This window comes from Arvicanthis niloticus, chromosome 27, assembly GCF_011762505.2.
Source record: "Arvicanthis niloticus isolate mArvNil1 chromosome 27, mArvNil1.pat.X, whole genome shotgun sequence".
NCBI classification, from domain to species: Eukaryota; Metazoa; Chordata; class Mammalia; order Rodentia; family Muridae; genus Arvicanthis; species Arvicanthis niloticus.
Window position 1 is genome coordinate 9,471,775 of NC_133435.1, and position 14,129 is coordinate 9,485,903.

A 14,129-nucleotide genomic window follows, 5' to 3' on the forward strand; every position below is an offset into this window, starting at 1 on the left:
TGGAATTCTGACTGTAGGCTTTAATCCTGCCCACAATCCTACAGAATTTAGCCTGAGCCAAGGGAATCTAACTCATGCCATCTCCCAAAGTTCCTAATCTGTACATTTTAAGCATGGGCATAATTTTTGTGATTAATTAAGTTCCATTTTTGCCATCTAACAAGAAAGAAGACACTGAATAATTAATTAAATAGCACTTGTACAGACAGGGACACAAGACTGACAGCTTTTCAGAGGAAAATATGAGACAACAACAACTTGTCAGAAAACAAGAATAAATAAGAAGTAGCTGAGGAAGCAAACGCAAATATCTGTGACCGGTGCCACTTGTGATTGGTGCTTGTCAGCATCGGCTACCTTAGGAGCCATCGTGCTGAGGCGCTGGGGTGTGCAAGCACGGGGCTGAGTGAGTGCTGGGACAAAGCTGTATGAGGCATGCTCTTGGGCTTCAAGTAATTGTGTGTACCTAGGAAGAGCAAACAGGAAAGCTCCTGTAGACCAGTAGGCTAAGAGCCTGGCACATTCCATAGGTGTGGGAGTTTACCAGAGACAGAAATCTGTTCTGCCAAGGTCAGTTCAGACAACTACTGTAAAGAGGAGACATATGATTTGTTCTTGCATCCAGTCACTAGGTCAAGGGAAGGAAGGGAGTTATTCCAGCCTAGGAAAAATCTTTAGTAAAAGAAAACATTAAATTGTATCCCTTGTTTGGAAAACTGTCCAGTGTGGCAAAAGTATAATTATGGGGGGAAAAAATAAATGGGATTAAGTGTGGAAGACTGACTGTAGAGAGAGGATCAAGAAGTTTTTCCCTAAACTAATAGACAGATCTAGCCCCTTTCCTATGTACCACACAGTAGTGGCTTCAGAACATAATCTGCATTTTTACGTGTAAATGGTTAAGGAATGTCACCAATACTATAGTTAGGAGAGGCTTCTCAGGGACATTAACATATTAAACATACTTATTTATTAATCGTAAGTAACTATACCTATGAGTAAATGCCAATTGATTAATAATGACCTTTGAATGAAGGTGGTGGTGATAAAATATAAGCCATCCAAAGTTGGGCTCTGCACTGGCTAGTTTTAATTGTCAACTTGATGCAATCTAGAATCATTTGGGAAGACAGCCTTAATGAGGAATTGTCTAGATCAGGTTGGCCTGTGAGCCTGTCTATTGAGGATTATATTGATTGATTGCGTGCATGAAAACGAGACTACCTATCCACTCTGTGCTGTACCCCATAGCAGAGGAACCTGGACTGCACACAGTAGAGAAGGAACCGAACACATGTTCTCATGCGCACTCTTTCTTTCTAGTCTCCCCTCCTCTTCCACTGTGTTAGCCTCCACTCAGGCTGTTCCAAATTCTCTCTCCCTACCCTGCAGCTTCTCAGTTCTCTTTATAACAGCAAGCCACTTCCCCTCCCCTTTCTTTCCCTTCTCTACTCACATTCTCTCTCTCTCTCTCTCTCTCTCTCTCTCTCTCTCTCTCTCTCTCTCTCTCTCTCTCCTTGGCTGTGGATGTGATGCCTTACCTCAGTCTCCTGTCTTGACTTTTCTGGGATGAGGTACTTTAATCTAGAATTGTAACCTGCGGAAAAAACCCTCCCTTAAAATTGCTTTTGTTGGGGTGGTGTTTGTTTTTATATTTTTTGGGTTTTTTTAATTTTGCTTTGTTTTCTTATGTTTTACTGTAAGTATTTCCCTTTGTTTTCAGGTTTAACTAGTGCATATAATCCAAAGCCAAGTGGAAACTTTAAGTCAGTCTAAATGAGGATATAAGCAATGTGCACAACTCAGACATCTTTGTTTAAATAAGTGTGATGTTCATATTCATGACATATCAAAATACAGATCTGAGATAAAGCTATAGAAAAACTGTAACTCATGGGCTGTGGGGCGGTGGGCTGTGAGAAGCAGCTGGGTGCTTGGTTGAGTACGAGCTAGGAACCCCAGACTATTATTGGAAGGCAGGAGTTTGGTTCTGCTCCCTGGCCCTGGTTCTTTTCATTTAGCTTCAGCCCTCTCCACAGCCCCTCCTACAGAGGGGTCTATGGTCAACAGTCTGAGGAACAGGCCTCAGGACCTAGAGAGATTTACATACTAATGAGTTACCTGAAGGCCATAGGGTAGAGCCAATTAAGCATTATTCCCCAGCCCTTCCCCCTCTCTCTCTCCCTACTTTACTCAGGTCTGCCCTTGGTTTCAGGGGGCATGCATCCAGATCCAACCACCATCTGTCATGACATTAAAGCCTGTAAAAACCCATGGACTTTCTCGTGTCATTGGGGCTGTGCCGTGAGGAACTGTGGAGCCTAACTTCCCCCTGGAGGAACTCTCAGCGATCCCCAGCCACAACTACCTACAATGGGCCACTTGTATTTGATTTTATATTAGTACCATACAAAACCACAAGAACATGCCCTATACCCTACCAGTTTAGACAGATTTGTTGAGGTATCTCAGCACAGCAGCAGAGAGGAGACTAGGACAGGCTGAACATGTGGGACCACACTTGTTAGTTATTACCCACATAGCCTTAAGAAGAGATGCATGGTCTCTGTGCTTGCATCCCTCATGTGTAAAGCAAAAACAAAAATCTCCACTCCATCTCACAGGGCAGTTGTAATTATGATAATGTTTGTAAAATGTAAATCAACTGTAATATATTATTACTGTCACAGCAAAAGTTCTATGTTGTGATTCTTGAATATGGTCTTCCTGAAGTAATATTGAAAGAACCCTTAACATTCATAAAACAGCAAACACACACCTAAAATCCTCTCAGGCATTTCAGAAATACTCAACAGTATTAATAGACAAGATAAGAACTCAACTCAGTGGACAAGGAATTTCCAAGTTTATGATAAGTATCTTCAGTGTGTAATGGTTAACAAATATTATGGATAAATGAATGGATGACATTGCTATTATGTATTTTCATACAGTCTCCAAGACTACAGAGGAAATCCCATCACTAAACTAACAAGGAACACCATCAGGTATCAATGATGACCTCATTCTGACCTCCATGGAAAGTTCACCACTGTTAACTCTGACTCTGGAATTTCAGAATCAACTCATCCTCCTGAAAGTTCTCATAATGGATGCTCACTTAGCCATCTTTTAGAAAATTTTCTTTCAGAGCTGGAGAGATGGCTCAATGATAGCACTGGCTGCTATTCCAGACGTCCTGAGTTCAATTCCCAGCAACCACATGGTGGGTCATAACCATCTGTAATGGGGTCTGATGTACTCTTCAGGTGTGTCTGAAGACAGCTATAGTGTACACATATAAATAAAAATAAATCTTTAAAAAATGAAAGTTTTCTTTCCTGTGGTACCAGCATCCAATGACCTGGGGATATAGAGAAAGGTGACAATTTGCTATTTACTCTCATTACAGTAGGGAAAGTAGGTGGGGAAACACAGTTGTAATACCGTGTACTGTGACTGACTAGTCAGTATATGATCCATTCCTTTTCAGAATGCTACAGATGGTACCAACTGCCACTCACTGGCCACAGAGATACTTCTCTGAGGAACTTCTTTTCTAAAAACCACACAATTGGACCCACTCCAGAATTGACATACCCCTTCAAAGCTAAGGATCTTTCAACCTTAGGATCTTTCTAAACACTTTCAACCAATGACTATCAGTCTCTGATATATTAGTAAAATCATTCTAGCTTTCTGTCCCCTAGGGTAGTAGGTGTCTGCTTTGTATGATTTTCTCCAAGTTTTCTTGCAAGGTGTAAGCAACTCTCACACTATGGTTAACCACTCAGCCTTTCTGCTTATTTCTCTGTCACCCCTACCCTTCTGTGAATCAATGCCACTGGCACATCAGACCAACTTCTGTAACTTCATTTGAAGACTTTCTGAAGGGTCTGCTTTGGAGAAAGTACAAATGAAGTAACGCTGTTTCTAAAACTGGAAGTATGCACAGGGTGGGAAGAAAATCAAATTATATAACCTAAAGACAAATGGTCAGGGAAGACTTCTCAGGGAAAGTGACATGAACAAGTTGTGAAGAATCTGTCCTAGCAGAAAGAACCAAAGAGGTGACCCAGATAGGACAGGAAGTTGGAGGACTGTGATTGAAATGAAATGTGCTTGTTGCTGGTGCAATGACAGACGAAGAAGTCAGTAGACAGAACCAGGTCACTCACTGATGTCACTGTGTGAACTATCTTCTGTGCTAAGCCAATGTTGCTGGGTTTTATCTTAGAACACAGGGAAGACAGAGACACTGGAGGGCTTTGAGAATGAGAATCACACAATCAGATCTATACCTGAGAAAGATTGCTTTGACAGCAGAGTGGAAGTAAGATTTAAGGGGGTAGGGGGGGAGGGTAGAGGTGAGGAGACCAGAGAAGTCCTCTCAATGATTCCCACGTTGCAAATAGATGATAAAGTGGAAAATTGAACATTTGATAAAAGAGAAACACAGGATTCAACCTTGGGTCCATCCACTGCCTGCTTAGTGGCCTGTGAAGAGGTAGTTTCATAACCTGTAACTTCATTTTTTTTCATGAGTATGAAGAAAAGCAATGCTTCCCTTCAGGGGTTAGTATGTGACTGGTCCACCGCACTTACTAGCTCTAGCTTCACTCCTTTACTGAACACATGTTGATGCTGGAGAAGTCAGGGCAACTCTGAGAGACATAGTACAAGATTTTTGAGTAATTGACTGTAGTCTGTGACTCCAGGAGCTATACTCCTTGGAAGTCTTTGGTTTTAGTGACAGATTGGTCAGTAGGATGACGAATCTAAGTAAGAGACAGCTGGGTTGGAAACACTCATCCTTTGACATCCAGGTGAACACTAATGTTGTATGATCTCTTCCTTTGAGAGTTATGAACAAAATTCTATTTGTTTCACAAATGACATGAGCAACAGACCAAAGAAACACTTCCATCCAAGGCTAGCTAACATGGCCAGTCAGTGTGTGCATTGTGCTTACTTATGGGAGCTTGGATGAAGGGTTACTCACAGGAGTGTGAGTGACCTAAACGACAGCTTCATCACTAAAATGTTTCATTCCAGCAAGAGCGATGATCCCCAAAGCCACATAAATCTCTCCTTTAACTAACCCTCCACATGCAGTTCTCAAAACTGTATAAAGCTGTGGCAGAATTGCATTTAGTTGTCAGGGAGGTGTATCAACTCTGTCCCAGATGAAGGAAGGTATAATGGCTGCATCTCGGATGAAGTTGAACTAACTGCCTCTCCCCATGCTCTCTTTCTATGAGGAGCTGTCAGGCCCACTTTTGGAGCCTCTTGTAGGTAACCACAGCTGCTCTGGTTGAAATGCCAAAGGCTATTGTGCTCAGAGGACAGTATCCCACAAGCAGATAAACTGATCTTAAGCAAGATACATAAGTCTGGGTCATTCATGTGAGTAGTATTCAATTCTTACTACTAGAGGCAGCTGGTGGTGGCAGTGGCCGTGGTGGTGGCACGTTCCCCACTACCAGCCACAATGTTCTGCATTCCTGAATGAAAAACATATACACACAGCCCTTATATGTTATAGGTCTTTAACAGCTCAATGGCTGGGACCACTTCCTAACCTCCATGTAGCTAACCTACCCCCCTCTGATATTCTGGAGTTATTGCTTATTAAAAACTATATTCCATCTTAGCTGTCCTAGACCCAGTTGAGGGGCCCTCTGGAGGCAGGTCTTCCCCAGCTATTACATGTCGCGGTCTCTCTATCCTCACCTTTCAGACATCCTTTGCTCTCATCCAGGCAGATATCCCTCTTCCTGCTTCCTCAATCCCTTGCTGGGGAATCCTAAAAGTCCTTCCTCTGTCTCCTCGTGCAGCCATTGGACACTGGCAATTTTATTTACCAGACAAAACAACTGGAAACAGGGTTCCCTCAGTCTTACGTCTCTTTCTCTCTGTCTCTCTCTGTCTCTGTCTCTCTCTGTCTCTCTGTCTCTCTCTCTCTCTCTCTCTTTCTGTCTCTCTCTCTCTCTGTGTGTGTGTGTGTGTGTGTGTGTGTACACTCGAGGGACACTGCAAACAGGTTTTTGGATAATATAATTAGCATGAGAATATAAGCAGCTACAAGTAGAAGATCTTGAGATCTGGGAGGAAGAGGGGAAATGGCATGAAGGAGGTGAAAGAAGAGAGAACAGCTTGAATTTTAGCTCTTGACTGAACTCTTGCCCTGGTAAAAGTGACAGCTATTCGGGTGCAGAGAAAACATCTTTGGTGAAATGTGGGAGATGTAAATTTTTGAACCTCACTAAAAAGAAACAGAGACCAAAGCTCATACGTGGAAGGCTCTGGATAAACCTATGTATTGATCTGACTCTGTAGCATGAATAATAACCCAAACCAGGTCAGTGAAATAAACCATGTGCCAGCAGAAAAAGAATTTAAATAGTAAGGCCTGCCCGCTGCCTTGCTTATCCACTCTGCTCTGCACCTGTGCACTGCAGTCAGGCTTGTATTCACACTATGAACAGATCTTCTGAAAGACAACTCCTGGGACTACCAGTGGACAACCTTTGAAGATGGAGATGAAGTCTTTGGGAGAGGACGGCACTAAAACATCCTTTACTGAGAAGGTTTATAAAGGTTCTATATACCAATGAGTTCAAGGCTATTATGTACTTTCTTTCTGTTCTATTAGATTTAGTGTATCTGTTTGATCAACTTGGACTTGAGTTTTATGTAGGGTAATAACGATCTATTTCCACTCTTCTACATGCAGACAACCAGTTAAACCAGCACCATTTGTTAAAGATGCTTCCCTTTTCTATAGTATGGTTTTGCCTTCTTTGTCAAAAAAAAATCAAGTGTCTGAAGCTATGTGGATTTATTTCCGGGTCTCCTATTCAGTTCCATTGATCAACGTGTCTGTGTCTATACCAATACCATGCAGTTTTTGTCACTAATGTTCTGTAGCACAGTCAGGGACTGTGATACCTCCAGAAATTCTTTTATTTTAGTTATCCTGTGTTTTTTTCATTTTGCCATATGAACTTAAGAATTGTTCTTTCAAGGTCTGTAAAGAATTGCATTAGAATTTTGATAGAAATTGCATTGGATCTGAAGGTTGCTTTGGATAAGATGGCCAATTCCACTCTGTTAATCCTACCAACCCATGAGCATGGGAGATCTTTCTATCTCCTGATATCTGATTCAAATTCTTCAGAAACCTGAAGTTCTTGTCATACAGGCCTTTGATTGGCTTGATTAGAGTTACACCAATTATACTACCTTCGAGTATTGTGAAGGATGCGGTCTCCCTAACTTCTTTCTCAGCCCATTTATCATTTTATAAAAGAGGGCTACTGATTTTTTTTTTTTAGTTAATTTTGTATCCAGCCACTTTGCTGAAGGTGTTTGTTAGCTGTAGCAGTTTTCTGGTTAAATTTTTGAGCCACTCATGTGTATTCTTATATCATGTGAATAGAGATACTTTGACTTCTTCTTTTCCAATTTGTATTCCCTTGATCTCCTTTAACTCTACTATTGCTCGAGCTAGTATTTCAAGTACTATATTGAAAAGATAGAGAAAGAGTGGACAAACTTGTTTTATCCTTGATTTTGATTTCTGTTTAAGTTGATGTTGGCTATTGGCTTGCTCTGTAATGGCTTTATTATGCTTAAGTGAGTGCCTTGAATTTCTGATCTCTCCAAGACTTTTAACATGAAGGCTTTTACAGCATCTAGTGAGGTGATCATTCAATTTGTATATAAGGTGAATTAGGTTGATGGATCTTCACATACTGAACCAAACCTGCATTCCTGAGATGTAGTCTAATTGACCATGGTACATGAGGTCTTCGATGTGTTCTTGGATTTTATTGAGTATTTTTGCATCAATGTTCATATAGAAAATTGGTCTGAAATTCTTTTTCTCAGTTGAGTCTTTGTGTGGTTTAGGTATCAGGGTGACTCTGGCCTCAAACAATGAATTTGGCAATATTCCTTTGTTTCTGTTTTCTACTCTCTGTGGCCAGACAGGACTGCCAGTGGCGAAAAAATGGACACCAACCCACCCACAAAATATTTCATTCAAAAATTTTCCTGCCTACAATATGTGCAGGGACAAAGATAGAGCAGAGATGGAAGAAACAGTCAACTAATGGCTGACCCAAATTGAGACTCATCCCATGGACATGAACCAATCCCTGACAATACTAATGATACTCTGTTATGCTTGCAGACAGGAGCTTAACATAACTGTCCTCTGAGAGGCTCCACACAGCATCCAATGAAAACACATGCTGAGACCCACAGCCAAATGTTAGATGGAGCTTGGGAGTCTTTTAGATTCATTGGGGGAAGGATTGAGTCCCTGTAGAAGACAGGGACTCCACAGAAAGAGCAACATAATCTGGACCCTTGGGGCTCTCAGAGACTGAACTACCAACCAAAGATCGAGCATGGGCTGGATCTAGGTCCTCCACATATATGTAGCAGATGTGTGGCTTGGTCTTCATACAGGTCCCCCAACAACTAGAGCAGGAGCTGTCCCTCAATTTTTTGCCTGTCTGTGGTTCCCATTCTCCTAACTAGGCTGCCTTGTCTAGATTCAGTGGGAGAGGATGATCCTAGTCCTGCAGTGACTTGATGTGGTGGGGGAATGGGGGTGCTCCCCCTTCTCAGAGGAGAAAGAGAAGAGGGAATGGGGGGAGTATATCTGTAAGGGGGCACTGAGCGGGGGGGGGGAAGGGGGCTGATATTGGGATGCAAAGTGAATAAATACATTTTTTGAATGAAAGTTCTGACTAGTGTTCAGTAATCAGTAAGTTATAAGATTACAAGGCACCTTTGAAATCTTTTCAGTTTGCATATTTAAATATGCTATCAGCTGGAATCATTTATTTCAAAAATCACAAATCAATCTTTCTTAATACTTTGAACATATTTCAGAAATTTTAATATTTCCCAGGCATCCTCCCAGAAACAGTTTGGAAATGCGTGTGATGTTTTTGCACATCACAAAGGCTGCAAAAACACCACTGGTTTTCAGGGACACAGTGCCACAGATTTGAGGTGTCAAACACTGAAGACTTGCTCGGGTGGTGAGAAAACATAGTAAGCCATACAATTTTGCAGAAAACAAAAAATCCTTCAACAAACATCAAGGAAAGTTTTTAAGGCATGAAAGACAAGCTCAAATGAAATATCTTTTGATGCTTTTGAACAATGATGGCAGTATTTCTGAAAGACTTGATCGTCTGGTGAAGGTTTCAAAATAGCAAATAAATGAGAGCAGCAATTAACTGAATTTTCACTTTTGTAGGATAAACATGTTTCATATCATAGCAAAGCTTCACTCTTCACATACATTGACTTTTTTTTCAAGGGATGAAGAACTTATTATGGTCAAAACACTCTTCTCACAATTACTTGATACAGGCACAGAAGTATTATCAAAACAAGATCCTAAGAATTTTTCAATTCTTTTCATAGAATATGACTTCTACTAACAAGGTGGTTCTTAACCTGTAGGATCAAACTACCCTTTCACAGAGCTCGCCAAAGACTATCAGAAAGCACAGATATTGACATAATTCACAACAGTAGCAAAATTACACGTCTAAAGTTTCAATGAGACTAATTTTATGGTTGGGAGGAACTAAAATCTGGTTTCCTAATTGGTTCCTGATTTGGTCAAAAGAGAAGGCAGAAGCCAATTGCTGGGTAAAAGGTAAAGGTGGTACTTCTATGTCCCAGGAGGAAAAAGGGGGACTCGAGGGGAGAGAAAGAGGCTTTTTAGAGCCATGCATTGAAAGGTGAGGAAAGCAGCAGTCATGTAAGGCCTTGGGGCACCTAGTGCCGGCATCCTCCGCTGCAGACAGGGGCCAAGGAGGATGGTGGAGGTAGCTGATAGCTGATAAGATCAGGGAAGGAGATTCAGTGCCCAGAAATTGTGCTATCCGGTTAATTTTAAAATAATAAAGCTGTCTAGTGTTTTCCATCCATGGAGCAAAGATGGGCAGAGAAAGAGCAGCTGGGGTGGTAGCTGGTGGCTTGGCGAAGATGAGCTGAGCGGGGCTGGGAGGACAATTACAGATTGTAGCTCCTGGGAAAGGCAGAAGCTGACTATTGGCGGAGCTAAGCCAGGAGCGTAGGCCATCGTCCCAGGCAAAGGAACCAGTGTGTTTTTAAAATTACACGCAACGGTGAGGGTCACTACAACATGAGGGAGTGTATTAAATGATCGTAGCGTTAGGAAGATTGAGAAGCGCTGATCTAACACCTTTGAAATACAAGTTCAGTTGAAAGCACCAGAAATTCTAAAGCATGAACATCCAACCTGTGTAAGATAGCACTAAATATTTTTGGGGAATTTACAGTTTTTCTTTGATCACCAAATATTTTAATGGAAGGCTTCACCAACTGAGTGTGTCAACACAAAAGCATAACTCTTGATCCAAAGCAGATAAGAAATTGTTTATTCTGGAGATAAATATGAGTGGCCATGGCCCAGGAACACAGATTCAACTTAGTCTAAATTTCATGTTCCAATGTAGTAATACTTCCATGAATTTCCACCGTAGCCAAGCAAAGAAAATCATAAATGAAGACATGTTGGAAGTAAATCAGTGGAAATATCAGGTAAGTGAGTCACAGAGAAGTGAGCAAGTCTTAGCGATAGACAACAGATGCTATTGGACAGTATTCTTAGCCTTTGACTTTGGGGAAATAAGGAACCTTTTGAATATTACAAAGAATTTACCTAGAGGTCCCAGGGATGTTAGGTCACATACAGAGAAGGACAGTCAATGGCTAGTAAAGACACTAAAGATGCCCTGAGGTCATTTATATATGGACCTACAGTTTCCATCCTCTCCACATCTGTGACACTCTGATCAGTCAAGCAACCTTGCAGAAGGTTTAGTGGAGGAATGTACATTCTGGTCAGTTAATCAGGCTTGTTGAAGATTCACTGGAATGTACATTGTAATCAGTCAATGAACCTTGCTGGAGGTTAGTGGAACGTACATTCTGATCAGTCAATCAAACCTGTTGGGGGTGCAGTGGGATTTAAGTACTGCTCAGTCAATCAACCTTAATGTAGTTTCCATGGGATGTAGGTTCTGCTAACTCAATGAACCTTGCTGGAGGCTCTGCTCAGTCAATAAACCTTGCTGGAGGCTGAATGAGAGGTGCGGTCTGCTTAGTCACTCAGTATTACTGGAGGCTCCATGGGACTTACATTCAGTTGTCACTCAGCCTTGCTGGAGGCTCAGAAGGAGGTACCTAATATTCAGTCTCTCAACGTGCTAGAGGCTCACTGGGACATGTATTCCGCTCAGTCACTGAGACTTGCTGGAGGAATTGTGGGATGCACATTCTGCTCGGTGGCGGCTCTAACTTGCTATAGGCACAGTGGGATATACGATCTCACACCATCTTACTGGAGGCTCAGAGGGATGAATTATGCTCATTCACTCAACCTTGCTGTACTCTCAGTGGGAGGTACCTTCTCAGTCACTCTTACTTGCAGTGAGATCTACCTTCTGTTTGGTCTTTCAACCTCTCTGGAGGCACAGTGGGAGGTACCTTCTGCTCAGTAAAACTGCTAGGATCTCAGTGGGAGGTACATTCTGTTCACTCGTTCAAACTTGCTGGAGGATCAGTGGGAGGTACCTTCTGCTCAGTCACTCAACCTTGCTGTACTCTCAGTGGGACTTATCTTCTAGTCGGCATTCTACCTTGCTGGAAGCTCAGTGGGAGGTACCATCTACTCAGTCAGCCTTGCTGGTGTCTTGGTGAGATTTAAGTTAACAATTTTCACATTGATCACCAGAGTTCTGATAAGCTAATGGATCACTGGCAGTTAACAATTCAGTCACATGCCCAGCATTTTAAGTTTCCTTTGGTGGTCTTCTGAATATAAACCTAAAAATGTATCTCATCATGCTCAAAATATCTCTGTTCAATCTGTGTATTTAGCCCTCTCAATTGAAAAAAAAAAAAAAATTCTGTGCCTTTTCCCCAAAACAGTTTTTACTAGCTTTTCAAAGGCACGAGTCTACTCCTATTGTTTAGTAGACACCTGTTAACTACTTTTTTTCTGAAATATGGATTTCAATGAAATGGTAAATACTAATTAACATCCTTTTGTAAACTAAAGTTCACATAAGCTTCAGGGAATTAAGAGTCCTAAGATTTGGATCTGCCTGCCACAGATCAAATGGACTCCAGTTAAGTACACCTGCCTCTTCTTGAAAATGGGTTTTCCCTTGATCTTGGGATTTCTTGTCTTCTCCAATTACTAAACAATTTTCATGGCTGTCCGTAGTCTATATTTGTCTCAGCAGATTTTCACCTGGCTGACAGACTCCATCCATGGATCACCTGTGGACTTGCTGACAGTGGATGCTAACCAGTCCAACCAATGTGATAGCTCCCTGTCTTTCATCTGGATCAGCTAATCAGATGCTTTTGATACATGCCCTATTACCCAGCCTTTAACTAGCATCTCAGCCTTCCTGGGCCACTTTGCAATGTCCTAATGTGAGCAAGAAGCAGATAGAGAAGAGAGGTATAATATCCATTGTCCCACTTTACAGTCTAAAATGCTAGGTCAAAATGGAATTGCCCTGGGCACACTCTAAAAATGACCCTACTTCATGATCTGGACCACCCTAATGGCCATGAAAGTAGATGGGATCTAATCCTGGATTCATCACTCTCATCTGACGTTCACCTTCTGGAAACATCAAGACTCTGGACTAGTGATGGGTCATCAGGCAATATCCATAGGACCCATAAAAAAAAATCAGACTATTAAAAGACTCTAGGGACTAGTTTTCTTTCGTGTGTTGCCTCCAGATGTTGAGGCACATGCTTCAGTACAACACATATGGACTTTGATTAAAACTACAGACAGGAGCCTAATTACTAATATCATTGCCTGTAGTTCACCAACCCTCACCTTTGACTTATGTAAGTTGTGTGGGCCAAAATAGAATAGGCAACAAAAGACTACACACATATATGTTCCCTCATTCTCTAGGTCTTTTAGATATAGGATCCAAAATGTGGAAAATATTTTGGCTTTCCTTTAAATATATGGCTGTCCCTCAAATGGAGACCCTGATTTTAGGGAATAAGATATAGATTTTTCTCTTCTATGGGGCTGGGAAACATTAGCTCCCTGGGGAACCGATAAGGATGATGATATTCAGTTACAGAGGATGGAGAGCCACTCAAAAAAAAAAAAAAAAAAAAAAAAAACCACTTGGAAAATAATCAACCCCATTCAAATTAAGATTTTAAAGCAGATATAAATAATATAGAAGATAGAACAGGAAAATAGAGGGCATGTTTTGGGCAGGGCCACCTGTTGAAAGCAATCATAACCCTTATGAGAATAGTCATTACAACTACCTAGAAGGGGAGGAAGATAGTCCTGTCCCCACTTAGACAAAGGACAAATGACACAATAAACACTTTTGGTCTGAGAGTGCCAGAATAGGACACTCATTGGCACAGAAAAGGGCAGCCAGCCCTCATCTCCCCCAACATGGGCTTGGTTACCTCACTGGATATCACAGCCCACTCTATGTATCGTCAGCCCTGCCTCTGTCATTCCTGCCCTAATACAAGCTCTGTTGGTGACTGACACTGCCAGGTAGACTTTAGTTGATGGACAGAAGCAAGGCTTCTGAGCTGCAGGGTCTTGCTTCTGACATGGGGCCTATCAATGACTATATTAAGCCTGTTTCCAATATATGAGAAAATGTATGGGATACAGGGAAGACTTGGGGACTCTGCCTTTATGTGTCTTGGTGATGACCCTGGGATAATGTTTACCATCCAGGGATTCCAGGTCACCAGTATCAGGGTCACCAGACATCCATGTTTCCAACAGAATGTTAAGCCCTCTCCCTAACCTCAGAAGGACAAGACCCCTGCTATTCACAGGCTCATAAAAGATATCAGAGTCTTGGTACTTTCAACACTAATGTTAACTGTAGAAGTTACCACTTACTATTTAGTACCTCCAAAAGGTACTTGGTTTGCTTGTGCTTCTGGAGTAACTACCTGTATCCTCACTGAAACTTCTGACTTTTGCTACGGTGTACCTCTATTGCCTCAGGTATACTATTATTCTGAAAAGGGGGTCTGGGAACACT